Source organism: Triturus cristatus, chromosome 12 (assembly GCF_964204655.1).
Source record: "Triturus cristatus chromosome 12, aTriCri1.1, whole genome shotgun sequence".
NCBI lineage: Eukaryota > Metazoa > Chordata > Amphibia > Caudata > Salamandridae > Triturus > Triturus cristatus.
In genome coordinates this window covers 473,586,327-473,612,304 of record NC_140595.1, presented here as the reverse complement: position 1 = coordinate 473,612,304, position 25,978 = coordinate 473,586,327, and the positions used below count along the sequence as shown (strand labels likewise).

The 25,978-nt window shown below is 48.3% G+C and overlaps 1 protein-coding gene and 1 pseudogene across 1 annotated transcript in view; one reads left to right on the top strand and one right to left on the bottom strand.

Moving 5' to 3' along the window:
- The window catches only part of CEP89 (centrosomal protein 89), a 1,352,699-nt gene that overhangs the window by 93,928 nt on the left and 1,232,793 nt on the right, over positions 1-25,978 (top strand). The gene's annotated exons all lie outside the window — the stretch shown is intronic.
- LOC146776125 (5S ribosomal RNA) lies at positions 2,335-2,446 on the bottom strand (annotated as a pseudogene).

Sequence of the window (25,978 nt, the reverse complement as noted above, 5' to 3'; positions counted from 1 at the left end):
CGGAATTGTTGATTTGGTTCGGAGTCCAGTAAACAATCTAATCTTTTATTGCATGCTGGCAGCACGCAGGGAAATCTGCAAACGCTGGAAAGAGCCTGATCCCCCAACTCTACTTGACTGGTGTTTATCAATCTCTCAAATTGCGAAGCTAGACCAGGCTAGGACTGGAAATCCAAGGAGAAGAGCTTTTTGGTTGCTGCTAGATTGGTTTGCCTAGCCAGTTGTGTCCCCCCCCCCCCCCCCCCAGTCCGATGATTATCTAGCCATGCTACAACCTTGTAGCTACTACATGTAGCTCCTATCTGCCTAAATGGTCAGTACTGGCGTCATTGGCACATGGTTAGCAGTTGCCGGCTTAACAACTGGGCACTGGGCTGTGTATGATATCGGCTATTGCTGTAGGGTTGGGTCCCCCTTGATGAGGTGCCAACCCATACCAGTTTACAACTGAGTCAGCTCACCTTATATCCAATAAGCCCTTGTGGCCTTGTCTGTATAGTCTGGCCTTTGCAGTCATGATAGAGATGAGGACAAAAAAAAAAAAAAAAAAGGTAATTAAAACCAGAAGTCTTCAGCACCTACCTAGCTGCTATAGGACCCCAAGTGCTATTTTATCGCCTAGGCACCAAGAGATGTAAGTTTAGTTAATACGGGCCACTGTTCTCCAAAGAAAAGTATTAATGAGGACAACTGCCATACAGGGTGGTGTAACAGAGTTGGAAATAATGATCCTTGGAAAAAGATCAGGACTGCTACCAATGTGACAGGAGAAATCCTGAGACTAATTGTTAGTGGTGTCCTTACCAGAGGCTCAAATAACTATTTCTCTTGAACTGCTTGGGCTAGACATTAATTCCTGTGGTTCCTGAATCATGGCGTGCTCCTCCCACCATCCTACTGGATCCTAAGTCCAGGGGGTGAAATCCATAAACTGCAAGACCTCACAGGGCAACTACAAGTCATTATACTACCACCACCTGGAGTCAATGGATAAACCACCCTGCTCACCCTCTGTGATGTCTTGAAGGTGTGATGAGCTTTCCCTGGACTATTGCATATTTTGCTGTGCTTCTTGCTTTCTTGGTAGCTGGCTGGGAATGACCTTGTGTCCCTCCCAGGCTCTGTCCTTAACCATGGGTCAGTTGCTTTTACTATCAGATTCAGTTTAGCTGTTCCCTGGGTAGATAGGTCTTCCTGTCAGTGCAGCTCAACAAAAAAAGCTTTTCCAAGTGTTCCTAGAAATAGTCCCACTCCATATTGCAGGAATGGCAACCAGTAGTAGCTCCATACCTACATCTGAGTTCATATTTTCTGCACACGTGCAGATCCTCCTTAGTAGTTGAGAAAACCATGAACAAAGTACTGGACTCCGTACATATTCTTCTGAGTTGGCTAGGCCTGGCCAATCAAGTGAGCTACAGCTTTCAAAATATGTATTGACTCATCCAATCCAGCAGCGCACAATCTGTGCCTGATCTTAGTGTGTCTGGCCAAAATGCACTGTAGCTCCTTCCCATTTTGTAGAGACTAATGGTATCGGTTATGGAAGCAAAGAAATGTGTATATGCAGACTCTCAAGTCCAACATGGGCCTTGGCAGTCTTCCACATAACCGGCCACCATCTTGTCAGCACCCACACACATGGAGTCAAATTGTTCTTTTCTGAACTCTTTCTTCTAACCTTTAGGTCTGAAGATGTTTCCCGGTTCCAGGTCTTGAGGGTTCTGGTCTGTCCGAGATAAGGGCAACCCTTTCTGGTAGCCACGGTGCTGCTGACAATTCAACATCAGGGCAGATGGTACCTTCCCAAAGGAGTCTCCGAGAGGAAAAAACCCCGAAGGGAAAAGTCCCTGATGGAAGCAGTGACTCCAGAATTCAGGCGACAGGACACATCAAGGAGGATAGTCAGCAAGGCGTCGACAGACTTAGGAAGAAGAGGAGAATTGCGGAAGAAGGAACCCACAGGAATGAAATACCAAACTGGAGCAAAGTGTCACAAACCGAAGCAAATAGATATCAAAAGTAGTAAAGGGACACCAACAGGAGCGAAGGGACACCATTAGGAGCGAAGAGTGTTGCAAAGCAAGAAAAATGAGAATCCCATCCCCTTATATACCCAAGGACAGGAAGTAACACAACAGGAAAGGGAGAACCACCATGTTGGTTTGGGAAGAAAAATGTTCAAAAACCTCCATCTTGGAATGGTGAAGGAAAAACAGTACCCAAGGCATTCTGGGAACCAGACAGAGGAATTATGGGAGGAAGAAACATGAAAAATGGTCCCGAACCATGACTGCAGGCAACTCATTGTAAGGTCCCTCCAAGATTCAAGTAAGTCTACAGCACCTGGTATTCCCAGGCGGTCTCCCATCCAGGTACTAACCAGGCCCAACCCTGCTTAACTTCAGAGGAGATCAGGTGCTTTCAGGGTGGTATGGCCACAGGCCGTTGCCTACACTGGTGGCGTGCCCCAAGAGAAAAGAGAAGTGCTTCTGGGGTTGGAGGCCCAATAAGCAGACATTTCCACAGCTGGTAGAGCATCACAGTTGGGTGGTCCAAACTGTTCAACAAGGCTACGCCCTACCATTTCTTTCTACTCCTCCAACCATGCCACCCACACTGCAACGCCTTTCAGGGGACGACTTATCCATTTTGCAAAGGTAAGTTCAGGCTCTCTTGCAGAAGGGAGCTATAGAAAGGATGCCAGCATCAGAAGATAGGACTGCTTGCTAATCCTGTTACTTTCTGGTCCCATTCTTGATCTTTGCTCTCTGAAATTCCTCATCAAGAAGGACAAGCTCAAATGTTTCACCCAAGACCAGGTTTTGTCTGCTCCAGATCCAGGAGACTGGATGGTGGCTTTGGATTTACAGGACGCCTATTTCCACATTTCCGTTCTGCATTCCCTCAGAAGTTACCTGCGATTTCAGGTTGGCCAAGACCACTTTCAGTTCTCAGTGTTCTCCTTCGGCCTTACCAGTGCCCTTTGATGGTGGTTAATGCTCATCTACGGAAGTTGGGAAAACCAGTCTTCTCAAAGCGCAGTGAAGGCAGGCTCACCTCAAATCAGTTGTAAACCACCTAGAGACAATTGCCAACCTGTTAATGTTTTTGCATCACTTCGCCGAAGTCACACCTGACTCCTTCACAGAGACTACCATTCATTGAAGCCACCCTAGACACAGTGCTGTTCAGAGTCTTTCCTCCACCTCAACGAGTCAGGGTATTCAGACTATGATCCCAGTGTTTCAACCTTTGATGTTGGTGTCAGTGAGATCGACTCTTATTGGCCCCCTGCATCCCTCTAGTAGACGGCCCCAGATGGCATATGAGGGCTCTACAATGGGTTCTGAACTGAGTGGTCTCAGCACCACATGAAGCTTACAGGTTCCATCTAGGTGTCAGGGGGAGACTACAAAAGACCTGCAGTGGTTACAACAGGACTGAGCGCCAGGATACCCTTGGGGTGACAGTTGCGCTTTACAAGAAATAAATACATACATACATACAAATTGGACCGGCAGCAGACCCCTTTCACTACCCCACCCAGACTTGACAGTTGTGAAGGATGCATCATTGCTGGGTTTGGGAGGTCATCTGGGAGAGATGGAGGCCGGAGGCACCCACCTTCCCATAAACTTGTTGGAGCTGCGGACGATTTGCTTGGTATCAAAAGTCTTCATCCCGTCCATCAACGGAGAACTCGGTGCAGGTCATCTCGGACAACGCCACTGCCTTGTTGGACTGCAATGAGCAGGGCGGAGTGGGGTCATAGGCCCTGTACCATGAAGGCTCTGAGTCTCTGGAGCTGACTGAGTTGTCAGGGGATCTACCTGGTCTTATAACTCCTGGCAGGATCTGTAAACATCACGGTGGACGAGCTCAACTGGCGTTACCTAGCAGATCATGAATATTGTCTGCACTCAGAGGTGGTACAGGCCATCTTCCAGCAGCGGATCATTTTGTCACCGCTGAGAGTGTCAAAACCTTTACACGTTGGAGTCAGGGCCTTATCCACGGAGGTATTTGAGGGCCCTGCCAGCCACTAGTAATGTCCCCCCCCCCAAATGACCCATGCAGATGGCAGAGTTTCTTAACAAAATATTTTTATTTAAACGAACGGCATTCGCCTTTGAAGTACCAAAAAATACAACACCTGCTCTTCACTAATGATTCTGAATTTACCATCTTTTCATTAAAAAATAACTGATTGTATTTGCATTTCCCTTTTTTGGTTGTTTTATTTCTTCGGTCAGGAAATATTTTCCTTCTGCTACTCCAGTTTTGGGAGTGTTCCAGGCCCATTCCCATCTTCGATATTGAGTTTTTCTTCAACCATTCCCAGAATGCAAATAATTAAAAACATATGGGTTCAAAATATTCCATTATACCTGAGCCGCAAAATGCCAATTCCTTGTCTCTGTTATAGTATTTACTCTGGCGCAATAGTATGCCATCCTTTAGTGATGTTCTGCATCAGTAATGGTTTTACCAGTTCAAGATCACCATTTGCGAATACCTTGCACTCATAAATCAATCCATTTGCACAAAGGGAAAGGCCTTTGCTAATGGGTTACCATCTTCTTTGAGTAGGTGGTAAAATGTTAGTGTTTCAGTTGCAAAACATTAATACATACCATAACGAATTGTTATTTGGAAAAAACATCCCTTCAAAATAGCGATTCTTTAATGTTCCCTAAACCCATTTAATGATTCAGGAAACCTTTTCCAAATTGTTAAATGACTTTGGTATATTTTAAAAAGGGTTTAAACATTTGCAAATGCTCCTATTTACGGAATTAGTGAGTTTGTGAATGGTAAGAACCTAAGCGCATGAGTCCTAGAGTTATGAGATAGAGGAAGAAGAGAGATAAAGGGAGAAACATGGAGAAAGGGTGATAGGAGATTTTAATTGGAATTTCTTGGGCAGTGCTCCCGACCCAATGTGCTTTCAAATTCACAGTTATGCACATACTTTATTTTAATGCTATTATTCAATGAGCAGCAAATTACCCTGCAAATCGCCGCCAAAGTCTTATTAAGGTTTACCCAATTTTATTTGCCCCACATTATTTTTTGGTAAATTTCTTAACCATACCTCTCCATACAGCCCTCTCCCACTCTTGTTATTTGTTACTATACATTCTCTTTAAAACATCAATTTATTTTTTTGCAGTCGAGGCTAGAATTTTGGATCACTGACACAGCATACATGTTGTTTAGAATTTGTGTTCTATTATGGAGGTGCTTTGAGTTTCTATTGCACACTTAAAGTTGAAATCCTCTATATTGAAGACAGACTTTTATTTACACTTGTGATAATGCCAAACAATCCATCTGCAAGTAAATATTCTCAATGTCTAGTATACATAGCTGGCCTCCATTCTTTCTTCATTCACCACATAGAAAAGCGAATGCTGATCCAAATAATATAGGTGCCACCATGAGGACACTGCAAGGAATCTCTTACATATGAAATGGAGGAGAATATCTGTAATTCTAGACAGTTGAGTCTTCTTCAGCAGCCAAATAGGAGGCACCGCACAAGCCGAATTAAAGACCAAGTTCATACCAAAGCATGATCCTAGATTCAAATGGTTATTTTTGCCACTCGCTGACAAAGCCTTAGGGGTAGGGCTGCTGCCTGGCCAGCTACAATTCCTTTGACTAGAGATGGGACTAGTGTTCTCAGTAAATGGCCCCATCCAATGGTGCCTTAGCTATATAACCCCTTCCATGACTTCCTGCTTAGCTGGTGACGGTCTAGGGAAGGTGTCCTTTTGTACTGCACCTTCAGCACAACCTTCCTGTAACTATGACAGTTGCATGCCAGTGTCTGTTCTTAATTTAAAGACCATGCAATTTTGACTTGTGCTTTTTATCAAATGGAAGCTTCCAATCCTCCAGCCCTGTAAAATTGCGTTTACATTTGAATTAGTTTTCACTATTGCAGTAAGCTTGACATGTTTAGAAAATATACAAAGCTGTGAGTCAACTGACTTGGTAACTTTCCACTCCCCAAATTTAAATTGGGGTCTGGATATTTGATCGAATGTGCTTTAAGGAATGCCTTAAAAAACAAAAACTGTTCCTTCAAATAGATTTACTCTAATAATGAAAAAGAGCCACAAACAACTTGCGTATTATACTGTTTATCTCCAAATATCAGTGAGAGAATGCATCTCAACGCCTGCTAGATTGTTGCCCCGGACTTCTCATCATAAGGCTCTGTCCTCTGATAAAGCTGCCCCGTTGAGAGGACCACCTGTCACAGCAACAGAACAGGGTCCTGCACCCGAAGCTTCAGAACGTATACCACCTTGTTTGAAGATTGAGCAGCGACTGTTGATGACATCTGATCTTCCTCCTGAAGTAGTGAATGTCATTTTGGCAGCCAGATGCCCCTCTACTAAAACCATCTATGTGGGATGCAAAGGGAAGTTTTCTACTTGCCGTTCTCCCTTGCCTATCCAACCTTTACGAGCCGAGTTGGCTGATGTACAACTTTCCTGTTTATATTTAGCGCCACAAGGTCTTACTGTTGTAATAGTTAAGGGTTATTTGTCTGCCTTATCAACTTTTTTACATGTGCCTGAAGATCTCTCTTTATTCAAGTACCCTTTTGTGATGCTTTTTCTAAAAGAGCTGACCCATATGTTCCTGCAACCCCATTTGTGATGCCCCAGTGGGATCGCAAACTCATTCTCACATTCCCGATGTGCAATCAATTTGAGCCAATGCACAGCTGCCCTCTTTGATTGCTTACATTGAAGACAGCGTTCCTCATTGCGATAACGTCAGCTGGTTGTGTGATTGAGCTGTCCAGCAACTGTATACCCTCTTCTTTCCAGTCAAATGCGTGCAGCGTCTGTTTTAGACATTTGTCTGGCTGCAACATGGAGGGTTACTTCACATGTTAACAAAGCACTACTGTCTAGCTAGCTAGGTCTGGGGAGGAAGGGTACTTTGCCCGTTCAGTCCTACAGACCCACTACCTAGGGAGGTACTGCTTTGACATCTAGTCTCAAAGTGAGGAAACTGCGGTTAGAAGTATCCATCAAAATAACAAGTTACTTACCTTTGGTAATACTCTTTCTGGTAGATAGTCTAACCCAAGATTCCTCACCAACCCACCCTCCTCCCTCTCTGTGACATGGACTTCTCTAGTCCATGCTTTTAGATTCCAATTTTGCGATCTGCACCATGGCATAATCTGGTTACTAACAAGTACGTCCAGCAGTGTGGGCAGATATCAGAAAGAAACTGATGCCAACGCTCATATGTGGTGGATAAATTATGGCCCAGACGTCCCTTCTGGGACAGGATGAACCCAATGCCACCTACCAGCATGCAAGTAAATTGATGAGAAAATTTTTTAGATAAAGTCAGTTACCTGAGGAACATCCACCAGAAAGAGAATTACCAAAGGTAAGTAAATTGTTCTTCTGCAACCTTTAATACAGTTGACCACCAATCCCTGCTCTGTAGTTCACCATCCAGAATGGGTTTTGAGAGCATTAGATTGAAGTTGTTTAAGTTGCATCTGATTAATTGAGTGCTGTTGGTCCGCATGTGTTCCTTCAAACCTAAACCCATCCGATTAACCTAAGATGCCGCATTCCCCAAGATTCCATCCTATCCTTCACACTGTATATGGAACCCCTCGAGACATGAACATTTACTGAAGCTCTGGTGACACCAAGCTCAGTTAGGACATCGACTAGCTGAAAGACCGCCCTGCCACTATGAAAGCAAAGATGTCCAGTATCTACGTTAGGAATGGCTTACACATATGAATCTTGAACTTTTCTGTCCTCAGCTCATTCAAAATCCCAAGCACTTGGGGTTTCACATCAACATCAACCTCCACATCATGTCACCATAATTCTGAAGATAAAGATGGAGGACAAAGATCCCCTAGCATCAACTGACTGCACCACTGCGTGTAGCCATTCTACCAGAATAAGACTTCAGGATGGACACATAATGCTTTTGAAAAGTGTCTTACAATGGACCCTGTCTCATTAGGTTTCTGGAAATACGACACAGCAACACTGACCACCGGAGAATGCAGCTGTGTCAGTTTGCCCAAAGGCAATATATTCAAAATGTGCCGCTTGGTCTACAAAGCTCTAACAACTGCTTTACCTTTCGACAAAAATGAGTACCTCTAGGACATTTTGCTTGACATTCAGCAGCAACATCTTCAGGCTAGAATCAGAATCACGAAAGAAGGCAAAATGCTAAGCCTTCTAGTATACCCACAGAATATGGAATACCATCTTAAAGTAAGTTGGGAATTATCCCTTGTTTATTTGAGGAATGGGTTGAAGAACCTCTGCTTCAAGCACCATTTTGTAACTTAAAATGAGCTCCCTGAGGGGCGGAGCCAAGATGGCGGAGTGAGCAGTCGTCCTGCTCCGGAGCTCCCGCCGAGGTCGGATTTAGCAACGGCCGCCAGGCCGACATCAGCATTGATGATACCCGAGCTGCATTCCCAGACTCCCGGGACTAGAATTACTGGCAGCGGCGTGGAGTTCGGTGGCCGAGAGCTGATTACGGAGCGAGTGGAAGGAGGTGGTATGCGGCGGCGCTGAGGCAGCGCGGGAGAGGCCGGTCCCGGCAGGAACATCGGAGAGCGGTGGCGCGGCAGGGGAGGTCCCTTACCCCTGGAACGACAGGCGACCGCTCGCCCAGGAGTGACAGCTGGAAGGAGGTGAGGGTCCCAGGGGGCCGGCGAAGCGGAGCCGCGACCGGGTCCGGCCCGCCATCTTGGATAGCGGGCAGCGGCGTCGGAGCTAGGACTGAGTAACAGGAGGTCTGCTGCAAGCCGCGAGGCCTGGGCCTGGAGCTGACGCGGGGGACGGGGAGACTCGGAGTCGCGGGTGCCCCCCCCCCTCCGCGCCCGCCGTGCTGAGGCAGCAGAGGAGGCGAAGAGCAGCGCGAAGACAGCCAACACAGGGGAGCGAGTTAGCAGTGTCTGGGGGTCGGCTGCGCGCTTCCTCCCCCCTGGCGGCGGCTCCCCTGTCTGGGGCCTGGTGTTGATCGACGCTTTGGAGCCTGGGGCTTGCGGTCCGGCGGCCCATTGAGTTTAGAGCGTGGAGTTCGGCCCTCGCTGCTGGAGTGTTGCACGGGCGGAGACGTAGACTGCGATATCGCAGGTTACAGCGGAGAGCCCGGTTGAGCGGCCTTTGGAGAGCTGAGTCGGGTCTGGGACAACAGAGGTCGGAAGCAGGCTGCGTGCAATATCCCCCCTCCCTGGTACCGGTGGGATCATCTGGGGCCAGATCACAGCTGGGTGGAAGCCCTGGAAGTTGGGACTCTGCGGTCCGGTGGGCTCCGGGGGCGGTGGCTCTGTGCCGGACACCAGCTGCACCAAGGAGAGCGCCGCTAGCGAGCCAGAGAGCATAAGGGGCAGATAGCGTCCCAGTCAAGAATAACGGGGCGGACACCGAGTGCCGGGGGGGTCGAGACCGTGGCGGAGGCAGCCTGAGAACGCAGACGGATCGAGCGGGGTCGGAGGTGCATTCGGGGAGCTCCGCGGGGTCAAGGGGCCCTACCGGTGGCTGAGGGTGCTGGAATGGCTGTGAGCGGAGGCGGAGATTTTTGGGGTTCTGCGGTCTGCCAGAAAGCGGCGGGGTCCGGCTCTCCGGCGGAGGACTGGCGACGGAGGGCCATGGCCCCCGCGTGATAGTCCAGGAGACCGGGGGGGGAAGAGTGATGTCCAATCCCAGGAAGCGGCAGGACAAAAGTATTAAAGGGACGGGAAGATGCCCGCAGCCTCGGACTCCGGGGGCTCCGGGGGGGGGGGGGGGAGTGACGCCGGAGGATCGGAGCCCATCACCAAGGCCTTTATGGAATCGAATTTTGCTGCATTGCGGGCGGATATCCAATCCTTCAAGCAGGCGTTCAAGTCGGAGCTCAAGGAGGTCCGCCGAGACATGGTCGGCATCGGGGAGAGGGTCGCGGATCTAGAAGGCAAGAGCGATGGAAGAGATGAGGAAATAGCGAATCTACAGCAGGAGATCATTCGACTGCATGACCAGCAGGTGGACCTTCAGGTCCACCTTGAAGACCTTGAAAATCGCTCCCGTCGCCATAACATCCGAATCAGGGGGGTGAAGGCGGATGACACCTCAAAGGATCTTTTTGCTTATGCGAGGGAACTCTTCAATCACATCCTGGATCGCCCTCTAGACACGGAGTTGGTGATAGATCGGGCCCATAGGGTGGGGCCTCCCAGGGCGCCATCGGCCCCCCCATCAGACATTCTGGTGTGTGTGCAGGACTACCGCACTAAAGAGTTGATAATGCAAAAAGCTCGAAGGTTGCACCCTTCGACTATCGGCACTGGAAGCTGTGTCCGCGGACCTTTCTGGTACTAATAATGGCTGACCCGGTTATGCACGGTATCTGAGAGACTTTGTTTTTCATATCCAGACCCTGGCGGGAGGGGGGGGGCTTCCTTCCACTTTTAGTGGACATTCCCCAATGTTTTTTCACCAATCACAGACGATTGATGGACTATTTGTTCTCAGTTATCATGGTATTTTGTTGTTTGTGTTGGGGTTTTTGGGGTGGGGGAGGGGGGGAAGCTGGTGCTCCACATCCACCATCCCTTTTATGGTTAGTGCAATCCCTGGTGTCCTCGTGTCTCTGATTTGTTTACACTACGGAGGCTCTGGCATCACGATATACGACGCCTCTCAGTTGCAGTGCCTTCCATGTAACACATACCATGCCACCCACCACACTTAGGATACTGACCCTGAATGTTCGGGGTCTTAACAATCCCGTTAAACGTAGGGCTGTCCTGTCCTGCTTAGAAAATTCCCACGCAGATCTTTGTTTGCTACAGGAAACCCACCTATTAGGGCGTGATTGTCATCGTCTTAAGTCCCGGAAGTTTCCCACGCAATTCTTCTCCTCGGGCCCTACTAAAACAGCAGGGGTGGCGATCCTAGTTGCGCAGCGGTTTCGGGGGGAGGTTCTGCATAAGGTGGTTGAGATCAGTGGGCGTTTATTGACATACCGCTTTGTCCTCGGGGGAGTGCCGTTCACGATTAGCTCCTTGTACGCCCCGAACGAGGGAGCAGAGCGATCCTTACATTCTGCACTTATAGAGGCCACGGCTACACCTGATCGCAATGTCATACTTGGGGGGGGGACCTCAATTTGGTTTTTGATAATGCTCAGGATAGATCCCGCCAGCGCTCTCATCAGACCGGGGCTCACGCACCTGCAGGAGTTGGGGTTCTGCGATTTATGGCGCAGCATGTATCCACGAGACAGGGAATACTCCTTTTATTCTAACGCGCGTAAGACTTACGCCAGACTCGACCACTTCCTGGTATCTTCGTCGGCACGTGCGCTATCGACGGCAGCCGATATAGGAGTAGCGTCATTGTCAGACCACGCTCCGGTGACTGCGATTTTCACCCTCCCGCCCATGTCGCGTCCACCTAGGGTGTGGCGTCTTCGGGACGCTCTCTTGCATCGGGAGGAAGTGCTTAAAAGAATCCGGTACCACATTCATGATTATCTCAAACATAATGATAACCCAGACACCACACCAGCCACGCAGTGGTCGGCGTTAAATGTAAATGTAAATTTGATACTTGTATAGCGCACTACTCACCCGCAAGGGTCTCAAGGCGCTTGTACGAATACCGCTGTGGAACCCATCCTGGCTTTCCCTGTGAGGCGTCCACTCCTGGGCACCTCCAAGGTGGAGGCCAGGCATCCTTAGCGTTGTGGGGGCCATTGTGGAGATTAAGCAAGCTATTGCCCAGAGTTGCAGAGTGGGACTCCATGATTGGAATAGGCACCGAGGCGAGATTTATCAGGTCCGTGGAATTTTTGAGCCCAAGACCTGCCGAGGCGGGGAATTGAACCCTGGTCCCGGGCTAGACCTCTGCATCAGGGTCTGCCGCTCTAATCATTGAGCCACACTTCTCCACAAGTTAAAGGCGGTTCTGAGGGGGGAGTTCATTTCGATCTCGGCGGCGGACAGTAGGGAGCGAGGGTGCAAAAGGGAAGAGCTCACGCAGCAGGTCCGGGAACTTGAAGGGATACATCAGCGGACGGGAGCTCCGAGAGTATGGCGGCAACTCAGGGCCGTTCGCCAACAGCTAACGGCACTTGACCAGGACAGGGCAGAGTTTGCGGCATTGAGGCTGCGACACGCCTATTACGCGGGTGGGGACAAGTGTGGGCGCCTTTTGGGCCATAAGCTTAGGGAGGTTCGTCAAAGACAGGGCATTAAAATGATCTCTCGGGCAAATGGCACAGAAGCAACGGAGGACAGAGACATTGCAGAGGCATTTCGAGATTTTTATGAGACATTATACGCAGAGGCCCCCTTGGACCATTCTGATGGAACGGCTTTCTTAGATTCTGTCACACTGCCGGCTCTTTCGACGGCGCAAGCCGACCATTTAGATAGAAGCATTCAACTGGAGGAGGTGGTGTCCGCCATTTCTCGTCTCAAATTGGGAAAGGCCCCTGGTCCCGACGGTTTTCCCGCCATATTCTACTAGAAATTTTGCCCTCTGTTAGCTCTGATTCTTACCCGGCTGTTTAATTCTTTTGCTATTCAGGGAGCTATCCCAGGCGACCTCTTAGAGGCTTCGATCGCGGTAATTCCTAAACCTGGGAAAGACTGCTCACACTGCGGATCTTATCGACCAATATCCCTCCTTAACGTGGATTTTAAACTATACACCGGGATATTAGCTGCCCGCCTTGGCCCTCAGATGCCGTACCTCGTGGACCCGGACCAGGCGGGCTTTATCCCCGAACGACAAACGGCAGACAACACGAAATGGATTTTGCACCTTATTGAAAAGGCTACTCGGGTCCAGGGGGAATTTATGATGTTGGCCATCGACGCTGAAAAAGCGTTTGACCGCGTCCACTGGCCATTCTTAGAACAGGTATTGGAGAAGGCAGGAATAGGCGACCGGTTCCGCACGCACATCCTTAATTGTTATAAATCTCCCACAGCGGCAGTTAGGGTGAACGGCTACACATCCTCCCGCTTCCACATTGAGAGGGGCACGAGGCAGGGATGTCCGCTATCCCCCCTCCTCTTTGCCCTTTATATGGAACCCCTGGCTCAGAGGCTGCGACAGAACCCGGAGGTCGCGGGGATACGGTTCGGTGGTTTTGTCCACACGATAAGTTTATACGCGGATGATGCATTATTATCATTATCTGATCCACTATCTGCTCTCCCAGCATGCTGGGAGGAATTGGATGTTTTTGCCCGGGCGGCCGGGTTCAAAGTAAATGCAGAGAAATCCTTAGCTCTGGATTTATCGTTATCTAGTTCCACTCGAGACTGCCTGCAGACCCGACTTCCCATTCGTTGGTCGGCAAACGCAATACCGTATTTAGGGATTCAATTAGCCCCATCACTTTCTGCAGTGGTTCACACGAACTATACATTATTGCGCGACAGAATCCGTTGAGAACTCGACAGGTGGCGGCACTGTCCCCTCTCCTGGTTGGGTAGGATTGCAGCGGTCAAGATGAGCATCCTTCTGCAGATTCTATATCTCTTTTGCACTATACCTCCCTGTCCGCCTGTAGGATGGATTCGAGCGATGCAGTCGGAGTTGTCCCGGTTTGTCTGGAATGGGCGGAAGCCACAAATGCGGCGAGCACTGACGGTGCTAGCACCGGAAGCTGGGGGACTAGGGGTTCCAGACCTGAGACTCTACTTTCAAGCAGCCCAATTGAGATATCTTGTGGAGTGGAGCAAATGGGAATCAGAGAAACATTGGTTGTTTCAAGACCAGGCAATAGCGGCATGACCTCTGCAGGAAATTCCCTTCTTACGCAAACACCATAGGCCTCCAAATTTGGATGCTTCTTATATCACGCGGATCCCTCTTGAAGTTTGGGACGCCACCAATCTCGTGCACGAGTTTACCACTTTCCCGTCTCCGCTTACCCCGTTGAAGGGCAATCCCGACTTCGCCCCCGGTTTGGAGGAAGCCACCTTCGCGGGGTGGGGTGTTGCGGGCTGTCGGTCTCTTTGCCATGTTTATGGGGGGGGGGGGTACACTCGTTCGCCCAGCTGCGGAAAGACTTTGGGCTGCAGGAGACGGAGAGGTTGCGATATATGCAGGTGAGACACTGGGCGCTTCAGCCACAGGTTCGCTCCGGGGCAGAGAGGCGCCTCTCCCCCTACGAGCGATGGCTCATTACGCGTACATCAGACAAACACCTCATCTCTGACCTCTATAAGCAATTGCAGATTAAATATAAACACTCATATAACTCTAGCAGAAACCGGTGGGAACGGGAGCTCGGAAGAACACTGAGTCATAAAGAATGGGAGGACATATATTATAGGGCGAGGCACTCTGCATACCACATGGGACTCACGGAGACTCTAACGAAGATTGTGACATACTGGTACTACACCCCAGAGCGCTTGCACACGATGGATCGCTCCCGGGAGGCACTGTGCTGGAGAGGTTGTGGCTCTGTGGGCAGTCTAGCCCATGTACTGTGGGAATGCACTCATCTTCGATCCTACTGGACGCAGGTGTAAGATGAAGTAGATAAGCACTTTGAGACGGAGATACCACGTTTCCCAGCCTATGTAATCCTCGGACTGCCCAACTTTCTGACTTACCCACTGCGGTCCCGTAGGGGTCGGTTGATGACCATTGCACTAGGGTCAGCTATGCAAAACATTCTCACTCACTGGCGTACGCCTCAATTGCTGACCTTCACGGGGTGGTTATATCGTTTGTGGTATGTCTTGGGTATGGAAAAATTGGCACTGACCGTGGCAGGGGAGGGGGACAGATTTGGAGAGTTATGGCAGCCCTTCTTGTCGCTCTTGGCCTCTGAATTTAGGGAAGTCACATGCCCCGATATCTCAGACTGTTACGTATTGCAGGGATCTCGGAAGGAGGGGGGGCACTAGAAGTTCAACGGGTTGTCAGGAACGACGCTGAGCACTGGGGGAGGAGGGAGGGGGAGGGTTTTTGTTGGGGGGGGGGGGGGGAGACGTGTTTCTGTTTTTTATATGCAAGAGCTGTGTCAGATCAAAGTGGTTATTCAGCTCTGTACATGTTGATTACATGGGCTATGATGTTGACCTGTCTAGCGTTTTTTTTATAGCCATGTACGTGGGTTGCTAGATGCATATAATTATGTTGGATATTCAATAAAAACATTTAAACCATAAAATTAGCTCCCTGTTCTTTCTGAAGAGAACCTGTCTACCTTTGCTTCAGCCCTCTCCTGGCACTTTTCTGTGTAAATCCCACTAAACTTCTCTTGCTATTGTAATCCCTCCTCTCTGCTGCCCCCAAGTTTTACGCTGACTTACCCTTCAGTGGTAATGCACCTTTCCTGTTAGACAATCTGCTGGTTTTTCGCTAGGTTTGTGCTCTATAAGACTGATATGTATATGTTGTTGCTCAAGCACAACTGCCTGCAGGTGAAAGAAGGATGGTTTATCTTCATCATGCGAAGGTGGTAGCCCAACTGGGAGCTGGTGCTTACAACATGGTCAGAACCAGGGCGGGGACTGTAGGCACACATTTGTTAAGGAAAGTGCCGGGCAGAGAACCTAGTCCAAATTCCCTCAGTCTGCTGAAGACTCTCTCTCACACAGGCTTAGCTGTCCTCAGGCATGTGTCACACTCTATACACATAGGGAGATAGGGATCCTATATCTTAATCGCCCTGTTGATTTCCCTGGACCATTCATGGGCTGTCAGTTAGGGGCAGAAACATGTCTGCAATAAATTGGACAATTGGCCCGTGTACCCATAAAACTTCCCCCTTTTTTAAAGATATTGTGTATAAAGAGGCTAACCACCAATAAAGGGATTTCTCACGGGTTTATCCTAAGGTATTTTTAAGATTTGGATCCCCACTCTATCCAGCTATCATATTTTATCTAAGAACTCCTTCACAAAATAAAGGTTCAATCCACCCTTGTAGTATCTTACCAGGGTGGGGTAGGAAGCCGATGATGAAGCATGCCACATTACATGGGAGAGGCTTTTTTTATCCAGATCAACTGGATCGGTTTCCGTAGCCTAGGGTAGCCAACACAGAACAAAAATTATTGTTCCGTATTGTCGCTGTGTTCCGTACCTTTGTGTTTGGATGTATTAACAAGTGGCAGATGTATGGTGCACCACCTGTTCCTCTTTATCTCTCACTGTGATTTATATGTGTGAGACAGCCACAAACAGATCTGGCCAGTGAGCTATGCCTGAGGTGATGGTATGCAAAAAAAGAGGTATCATACGTATGGACTGTTGAGGGTGACTTCGAGAGACATATGTACAACAGTAGTTCAGAAACACGGGTAGCAAGACAAGCCTGAGGAAGGCAAATGTTCAAAAGGGAGAGGGATGCATGTTGGAAGAGGTATTCTCTCCAGAGGGTGATGTACAGACACATGCATATGAGGAGAGTGAACAGTGATTGAGGGAACAGCTACAGAAAGGAAGAGACACAAAAGGGAATAGTGAGACTCTGGAAAGGAGATGCACAGAGAAGGAGATGGAAATACATGCATACATGTGTAGGAAGGTAGGATCCTTCTGCATGGTTACCCCCCACTTTTTGCTTGATGTAATGCTGTTTCTGACTAAATTGGTTTGGTAAGTAGGTACATCACAGGTTGGACACTGGTGTCACCTCATCAGTCCCTAGTATATGGTACTAAGGTACCCAGGGCATAGGTACACCAGAGGTCCCCCATGTCACGGCTAATCGGAGGAATGTGTCCAATGCCGAGGAAACCAATATCCACGGGTGCGAAGAGAGCGTCTCAACACTCTAGTAGGGTATATGCTCTTCGAGTTACTAAACACTCAAAAGGCAGCCTGATACCCACAAGGAGTGGAGAGACCCAAAAGAACCACCAGGAAGGCAGGCAACGCAGCAATCCAAGGATAGGATATTCCTGCAAGGAGGGAACATAAGAAACATAAGGGCATGAAAACATAAAGAGCTGAAGAGCACTTTGTGTATGTACTTCTTGTTTTAAACTATATGCTTTCCCAAACTTACCGAACGCAAAGCCATTAGTAATTATAGTGTAGGTCTCTCTTGGAATATTCGGGACCAAAGAGTAGGAAAACTGCTTTGGGGAAGGGACTAAAGTAATGATCAAAGAATGCGAACGTCGTGTTAGCGGTGAAATTCTGCTACTAAATAATTCTCAGGAGTAATAGGAGGGTAGTCCGAGAAGCAAAAAAGCCCAAATGTATATCCTTGCTTACATCACAATTTGAGTGTCTTTTTAAATGCTTAGTGTTTCTTGATCTCTCCGTTGCAAAAGAAAGCGCTCGTCTTAACGCTAACAGATATGTGGAATCCCCAATGAGCAGAATAGAAATTTCCGCTCGCGTCAGCTTCAATATAACTTCTGTAGTGCGAGCTCGAGCCTTAGGTTAACAAATCCTCCGTTGTGAGCCAAAAGAAGAGTCTAGTTCCAATGCGCTAACTTGCACATTGCCGAAAAACAAAAAACAAAAAAAAAAAATAGTTTGAAGTTATCGAGCTAATATCCGCTTGTAAATGTTAGGCGCGGCTTCGCGCCTCTTGTAAACAGGTGCGCGTTAAGACGCGTTCTCTCCCAAGGCCAAACAAACATCAAAATTAAATGAAGAATAATAGTCTTTGTTCCAACAGGGCACCCTTGCGGGAATCACCGCGTCTTATTTGGAAGAAGTTAAATAATACAGCTCTTCTCAGCACAGCATGGGTCGAGGTACTCGCCAGGCAGGGAAAGGCAGGATAACCGGCAACAGCTGGGAAAGACTCCGTGAAAGGACGAGGATCAGCCAAAGGATTAGAATTCCGGGGTCAAAGAACAAGGGGCGTGGTTCTAGCAAGGATGAAAGCCAAGCACCTGGTAACGGGCGTGGGCTGGCTTTATACTATGGGTATATCAGCTGACCTGTGTTCACTGCCGTATGGGAAAGCATACAGGGTGGTAGCCATTACAATGCATTGTGGGAGTGGTAGTTTCTTAATTGTTAGGAGACAGGGAAAGGGTACAGGAAGCCTGGCGGTTGACACCCCATGGCTGAAGCATGTATTATGCTACCCATGGGAGACCACTCAATTTGCAACTACAGGCCTACCATTGCAGCCTGTGTAAGCTGGTGCTAGATATAGGTTTCCCTATATCTAAGGTCACTGCACCTAAAACCTTTAAGTCACCCCTAGAGCAGTTCTTTGAATCCTGAAGGCAGGGTGCTTGGTTCTAAGTGTGAGGGTGCCCCTGGGTGAGCAGGACACCCCTACGACCTACGGAGTCCATTCTCCCAGGTTGTAAGTGAGACAGCCATATGAGATATAGAGGGGCACCGCGTCATTACGTCGTGACCATCTCGAAACTGGCTGTAACGAATCCCATCATGTTTGGTATCAAACGTGTTGGAATCCTACCCCCACACTGTAAACGGTGTGGGAGGTATGATTCCATGCACCATAAAGCTCTGTTGGGAGGCCCAATACCAGTCTTCCAGGCCTGGACAGCCAGCCAGGGCTGCTGACAGTCAGAGGCACGTATCGGCCCTCCTGCTGCTGAGCCAAGCTCGGGCAGGGGAAGACAGAACAATAGGTATCCTGTCACAGGGATGTGTGACCACCTCCCAGACAGGATTTAGTGTATTGGGGCTGGGTGGGAGCGCTTGACAGCGCCACATAGTCTGCGTGCAGGGCACACCTGGTGCCCTTCATGCATAGTCCAGTTCAAACCAGTTCAGGGATTCGTTGGCTCCCATTCTGGTGTGATCCTGGACAAAGGACAGGGGAGTATCCTCCCCCTCGTCCAGCCCCTCCTTAGGGAGGGACCCCTGTATCGTCCCAACCCCTTTCCTTAGGTTATTTAAGGGCTTACCTGAGGGTGGGTTCCTAGATTTGTTGATGGGACAAGATACATTTCCGACACCACTTCTTCAACCGTCTGGGCACTCTGAACTTCGCTGGACTTTCCTCTGGGTATCAAGGCTGCAACCGGGAAAACTCCTGCTGCTCCTGATTTCGTCACCCTGCTCGTCTGCTGCAACGTCCATGCCTGTGCACCATACAGGAACCTTTCAAGGCCTGAGGGCATCCAAGACACCTGAAGGAATCTCCATTGAAGTGAAGGAGTCACTTCCCTGCATCTGCAGGCACCGCAACTAAGCTGACCGGTCTGCTGATCCTGGGCTCCCACTGACTCCGAAAGGCTCAGCAACACAGGTGGTGGTTCCTCTCATCCGTCGAGGCCTGCCCTGTCCGCTCACCAAGTTTGAGGCCAGTATCCCTTGTTGGAGCCGCAGAAACCGAACCCCTGTTCACCTCGTCGACTTGCAGTTGCGAAGGCTTGTTGACTTCCTTCCACCAAGATCTTCAGTCTCCAGGTAGCCCCAACCATCTCCAGTGACCAAGATCTTCATCCTCACCGCATCTTCTTGCATCGTGGGCTTGCATATTTGGTGAGCTGCTCGAGGTCCTCTTGCGACTCCAGTGCCTCCGGCTTGAGGGTCATCTTCGTATTCTTTGGGCTCCCCTGATTGCTCGGACCTTCCCCGACTCCCCAGCTTGTGGCGAGCATCCTGGACCTTGCTGGTCCCGACATTGCACCTTTCTCCACTGCCACGTTGGTTGCAATTGCCAAGGCTTGATGGTGCTCCCTTCAGACACCAACCCCTCAACTCTCGACATCCGACATGGGACAGCACGTGTATGGCTCCTGGTCTTCCACAGCGTCGCCGGATCCACACAGCTGCAGTTCTAAGGTCACTGTCGGCTCCCCTGCAACACCCCACATCGGTGGCCATTCGTCTTCCGTGCCTCTTGGTCACTCCTGAGTGGCATAGACTATGTCCCCACTGCTTGCAGGTTCTTCACATCATTTAATTTTTTTTTTATTTTTTAGAGAGATTTATATAGCGCAAACTTGACCCAAATCGGGTATCAGAGCGCTTTACATAGCACCAGTTGTATTACATGAGGACACAATAATTTTTTTAATTTTTTTTTTTAGGCATGGTGAGATTAAGTGATTTACCCATAATCACAGGATGTTTAGGGTCATTTTCGAGACTCGAACCCAGTTCCCCTGATTCGAGGTCAACTGCCCTAGCCATTAGGCCAACTCCTCTCCCTATCTTAAATCTACCTTTGGGTTCCACTGGACACTTTCACCTTCTCCAGCAGCTGCATCTTTCTGAAGTCCTCCATTGGGTTGGACAATGGTTTCTGACGCCACTTCACACCTATGCACCCGGCTTCCCTGGGGCAGGTATCCTGGTTCCTAAGCTATCCACGGGTCCTCTGGGAAGGGTCCTTCTTCTTTAAAATTGCAACTGCGACTTACCCATTGACTTGCATTGATCCCTTGGTCGTGTTCCCACTCTGCACACGGCTTCTGTGGGGTTCCTGGTTACTTACCTTGGGTGGTTCCTTGGGTCTCAGGCACTTCTGCGTTTTCTGGGTATAGTCTTGACTCAAGTCGTTGTTCGCATACCACTATTTTAGTATATATGTTTTGAATATATGGTTTGGTCTCCCCCTGGGGACCACTGTATATTTCATGCTACTTACCTGTTTCTATTGAAAAGTATTGTGTGCATTGTGTATATCTCCGGCTAGGAGATATTTATATCTGTTAGTTAGTGTCTTATAATAAATTCATATTTTTATAAATACACTTTGTTGTACTTTTTCACTTAATCTATCCCTATGAGATTATGTTGTGGTAAAACAATCTGCTTTACACTCCTTCTGGACTAAGCCTGAAGGCTGCTCTCCACAGCTACCACTTAGAGAGCTTTCTAAGGTTGTCTAAGACCACTAAATCACCATAAGGGTTGTCTGGATTGGTGCAAGGTGCCCACTTACATAAGTGTACACCATATACTAAGCCAGCTTCTCACACACGGGATATTAATGAAAGAGAAACTTACATTTGCAGAAAATTGGATGTGAAAATGCAGGATGCCAAAGAGGTAGAGACACAGGGAGACAGCGATATATTCTAAGGGGTTTAAGGGGGATGTACAGAGGGAAATGGAGACACTTATGGGCAGAGTGAAAGGGAGATTTAGAAAGAAACATGGGGCATTGATATGCATGCTTTAGAGAAAAGCATGGCAGAGACAGCCATGGGTCAAGTGAAACATGCCTGATGGAGATTAATACAGGAGGAGAGGCTCATGAATGGTGACTGTCACACTTCCCTGTTGATAGGGGACATACTGAGAGGGAGCTATGGGAAAAGTGATGCCGATGTACAAAGGGGGGTGGAAAAACATATGGGGAGAGGGAAACATAATATAGAAGAGCTGCACATTTAATGAGCTTGAGGCATACCTGAAGGGGGGGAGGGGATAGAGGGGAGGGGAGAGAGGGGAGGGGAGAGAGGGGAGGGGAGGGGGAGGGGGAGGGGGAGGGGGAGGGGAGGCGGAGAGAGGGGGAGAGAGGGGGAGAGAGGGGGAGAGAGGGGGAGAGATAGATAGAAATATTACTGAGGGACTCTATAGGAGCCTGACTTAGTATATGGTGCACACTTAAAAGAGTGATGCACCTTTCACTAGTCCAGGCAACCCTTATGGTGATGTGTGCGGTCTTTGATAGCGTTACGCCATCAAAGTGGTAGCTGTGGAGAGCAGCATTTAGGCCTATCTTGAAGGAGTGCAAAGCAGCTTGCTTTACCACCTTTAATCAACCGTATAGATTAGATGTAGAAGAACCACACAGTGTTTATAAAAAATAAGTATTTATTACACAGCACAATCACTGACACATTGGTATATCTCCTACCCGGAAATATCAACAATACACATGAAAATACACAAAATAAATTAGTTAAGTAGCACAAATATACACTGCTGTCCAGGGGGAGACCAAACCATATATTAAAGAAGTGGAATGCGAACTGCAAGGAAGAACAGGGCTTGGACCAGAAGACTCAGAAGAGCACGAAGAACCTGGAACCACCCAAAGTAAGTACCCTGGAACCCCGCTGAGGCTGTGTGCAGATTGGATACACATCCACATGCCCAATAGAAGTCAATGGAGAAGATGCGGTTGCAGTTTTTAAAAAAGAAGGACCCTTCCCAGATGACCCCGAAGAAACCCTTTGGAGGACGGATGGTTGCCACCCCACCCATGAATGCCCCAGGAACCTGGTTACCTGTACCAGGGAAGCCAGGTGAATCCTCCCATAGACGACAATGTAAGACTTTGGAGAAAAGACTTCTGGAGAAGTTCATGAAGAATTCCAGTGGAACCCAAGTGTGGATTCTTGAAGAGGAGAACGTGGAAGCAGAGGGGACAGAGTCTATGCCTCTCGGAGGTGCCCAGGAAGCACAATGCCTGACCTCTTGGCAGGGAGCTTGGGAGAGTTGACGAGGACCGTGTTGCTGCAGCTGTGGGTACCAGATCATACTTAGGAAGACCAGGCGCTGTGCACAAGCTGTCCCACGTCGGATGTCCGTGTCTAGGTGGTCGGCGTCCCGCGTGAGCACCAACAAGCCTTGGTAGCCGCAAATGGCGGGGAAGACGACAAGATGCAATCGTTGGGACCAGCAAGGTCTAAGGGAATCACCAAGCGCAGGAGTGTCAGAACAGGCCGAGCAACAGGGTAGCCCACCAAAGCAGAAGACGACCCTCAAGAGGACCCACAGGCCGAAGGCACAGGAGTTGCAAGAGGACCTTAGGCAGCTCACCAAAGATGGAGGTTCATGATGCAAAGAATGCAGTGAGGATGCTGATCTTTGAGAGATGAGAGCTGTAGGCGGGAGCCTCTTGTAGCCCGAAAATCTCTGGGTGCAGAGTCAACAAGCCTTGGCAATGGCAAGTCGATGTGGTGCACAGGGCTCCGAGGAGGGATACTGTCCTCCAAATTGCAGGGAAGACCGATGAGGCCTCTGGAGAGCCACAGAACCACCACCTGTGTTGCTGAGCCTCGGAAAGTCCGTAGGACAACAGGAACAGCAGACTGGTCAGCTTTTTGTGGTGCCTACAGATACAGAGGAGTGACTCCTTCACTCCAAGGGAGTTTTTTCGGATGTCCTTGATGCCTACAGATCTTCTGGAGAACCTGATCGAAGCACAAGCACAGATGTGGCAGAGGACTTGAAAATCAGCAAGACCAGGAGTAGCAGAAGTCTTCCTTGATGAAGTCTTGGTTCCAGTCAAAGTCGAACGAGGTCCAAGTGTCCAGACGGTCGAAGAGTGTCTTAATTTGAGCGGTGAATCTTGTTCCACGACGAATCACAGGACCCACCCACACGGGAGCCCATAAATACCCAAGGAAAGGGTTGGAACGACTCGGGGATCCCTCCCAGAGGAGGAGCTGGACAGAGGAGGGGATATTTGCCCAGTTTCGTGCCAGAGCGGAAACCAGGGGTTCCTGAACTGGCTCAAACCGGTTTATATAAGGAGGGCACCTAATGTGCCCTTCAATGCAGTTGGGTGGTGCTGAAAAGCACCCCCACCCCAGCCCGATACACTAAGTCCTGTCTGGGATGTGGTCACACCTCCCTGTGACAGGAAACCAATTGTTCTACCATGACTTGAGAGAACTCTACTCAGCAGCAAAAGGGCACAGTGTCTGTGTTCGGCAGCAGCACAAGCATGCTGGCAGACCCGGAAAGGCTATTACCAGGAGTACAAGGGGCTTCTCTAGGGGGCCCCCCAGTACATGGGATCATACCTCCAACACCGGAATCGGTGTTGGGGTATGAATTTAACATGTTTGATACAAACAATTACCAGGTTCGCCAAGCCATTATATAGTTAGACATCTCGTAATGATTGATGTCCACTATATACCTTAAAATGGCTGACCACACTTACAACGTTTGGAGAATCAACTCTGGGGTTTGTAGGGGCGTCCTGCTCATGCTGGGGCACCCTCACACTTAGAACCAAGCACCCTGCCCCTTAGGACTTAAGGGCCTTTCATAGGGGTGACTTAAAGGTTTCAAGTGTAGTGACCTCAGAAACTTATATCTGGTGTGAGAGGTGCAAGCACCAACTCACATAGACTGCAATGGCAGGCCTGTAGTCAGAGTTAAAGTGGACTCCCATTGGTGGCATAATACAGGCTGCATCCCCTAGGAGACCCCTGGTGTACATATGCTCTAGGTACCTTAGTACCATATACTAGGGACTTATAAGGTTACACCCGTACCCAATTGTGAAGGGAAAAAGGTACTTACCAAAGCCAATTTGGGAGAGAGAGCACAGATTCTGGGGTCTTGATTAGCTGGATCCCAGCAAACTACAGTCAAAACGCACTGACACCAGGCAAAAAGTGGGGGTAACCATGAAAGCAGAACCTACTTTCCTACAGACGGTGCTTAACTTGTAGGTGAACATAGTTTATTGGTGAGCATTCCACTTAGTGAACCATCCTGTCTAAATTATATAATCACGTTAGCCATTTGTGCCCTGCATATAAGGGAGGAAAACAATCTTTTCTGCAGTAGGAATCTAAAATGAACAAGACCTCAAAAAATGAGCAAAGGGCTGAACGAAAGTTCAGTTACATTCTCTTTTTTGGGGGGGGGGGGGTGTTATGTAGCGCAAACATGACCCGAAGGTATCGGAGGAGGCTTTACACAAGGACACATTCATTTTTTTGTTTGTTAAAGTATTCATTACAGTGCTGTCAGCACCAGACAGCTAAAGCGCTGTGTGACAGCAAAATGCATTCTACATGGTTTTCCAGCTGCATTTGCCCATTTATAAAATATGTTGAGTTGCCTTAGTTGTTTTTGATTTTGCTTTCTGCAGGAAATTCACCATAGACTACTCATCCTGGTATGTTTCCTATGGCCAGGAAGTTCTTATTAACTATTAGGTTTTACATATCCATCAAAACTTCCCAGCATATCACTTTGTAAAATCTCTTAATCAAGTTGAATGTGAAGATGGACAAACAAAAGTTTACCATTGTGATGATTTGTGTGCTCTTAGTGCTTGTAGTCCCTCCTTTACACAACCCAGAGTGTATGCTGTGCCACTTGATGATGTAACAGGAAAATGTAGGTGAAGTGTCCTGCTGCTAACTCTTTTATTGCTTAGGTGGGGCCTGTCCTGTTTAGGGATGGTGGAGCTCAAGCAGACCCCTCTTCAATGTAATGCTCTTTTTAAGAGCTGTATCCTAATGGCATAGGGTGCCCAACTAGTGTGTAAAGGAATAACAGAACCTGATTCGCTAGAAAGGTATTCGTTTTAATTTTACTCCAGGTATAGAAGGTGATTCTCCACACACCACTCGGTAGTCAAATAAAAATTCCAAGGACACAAAAAAAATCATTAGACAGATCCTTTACTTTTTGCTTTATCACAGAAGATAATGTATTTTCGTTTAACTAATTGCTTTCTAACCATTTGCTAAGTGAAGTAATCCACACCATATAGTTTGGGGAAGGAGTTGTCTGCAATTCCAATAAATATATATTAGCAAAAAGGAATTTTTGTGCTTACATTTCCTAGATGATTCCCTCCCTAAAGATTTTCCTCTGCGTGACTGCATGGCATGCACAGGCATTACATTGGGAAAACATTTTATTCTGAAACTTTAATTGTATGGTTTGTGTCCTTAGATATATATATTGAAGATTGTTCATTTTAGTATGTTCATGTAATTCAATGCATTGGTTAGATCAAACAACATTAAGATGACTTTCTAAATATAGATTTTAGTTAAATGGGGATGGCCACAGATTTTACTTCAGGAATATGTTTTTTTATTGAAGACCTTTATTCTGACGAGTGCTATTTGCCATCTTCCAACTAACTGGACAAACAAGCCCCACACTCCAGAATGTTGCTTTTCAAGTGATTTATGGCTATACTGTAGAAAACTGGGTCTCAAGTTTTTAGGTAGCTCTTTGTTAGTCTGTATTGCTTTATCACATAGAACCTTTCTTCCTACCAAAGCAATATTATCCAAGAAGACATCATCTGGAGCATTGATTGT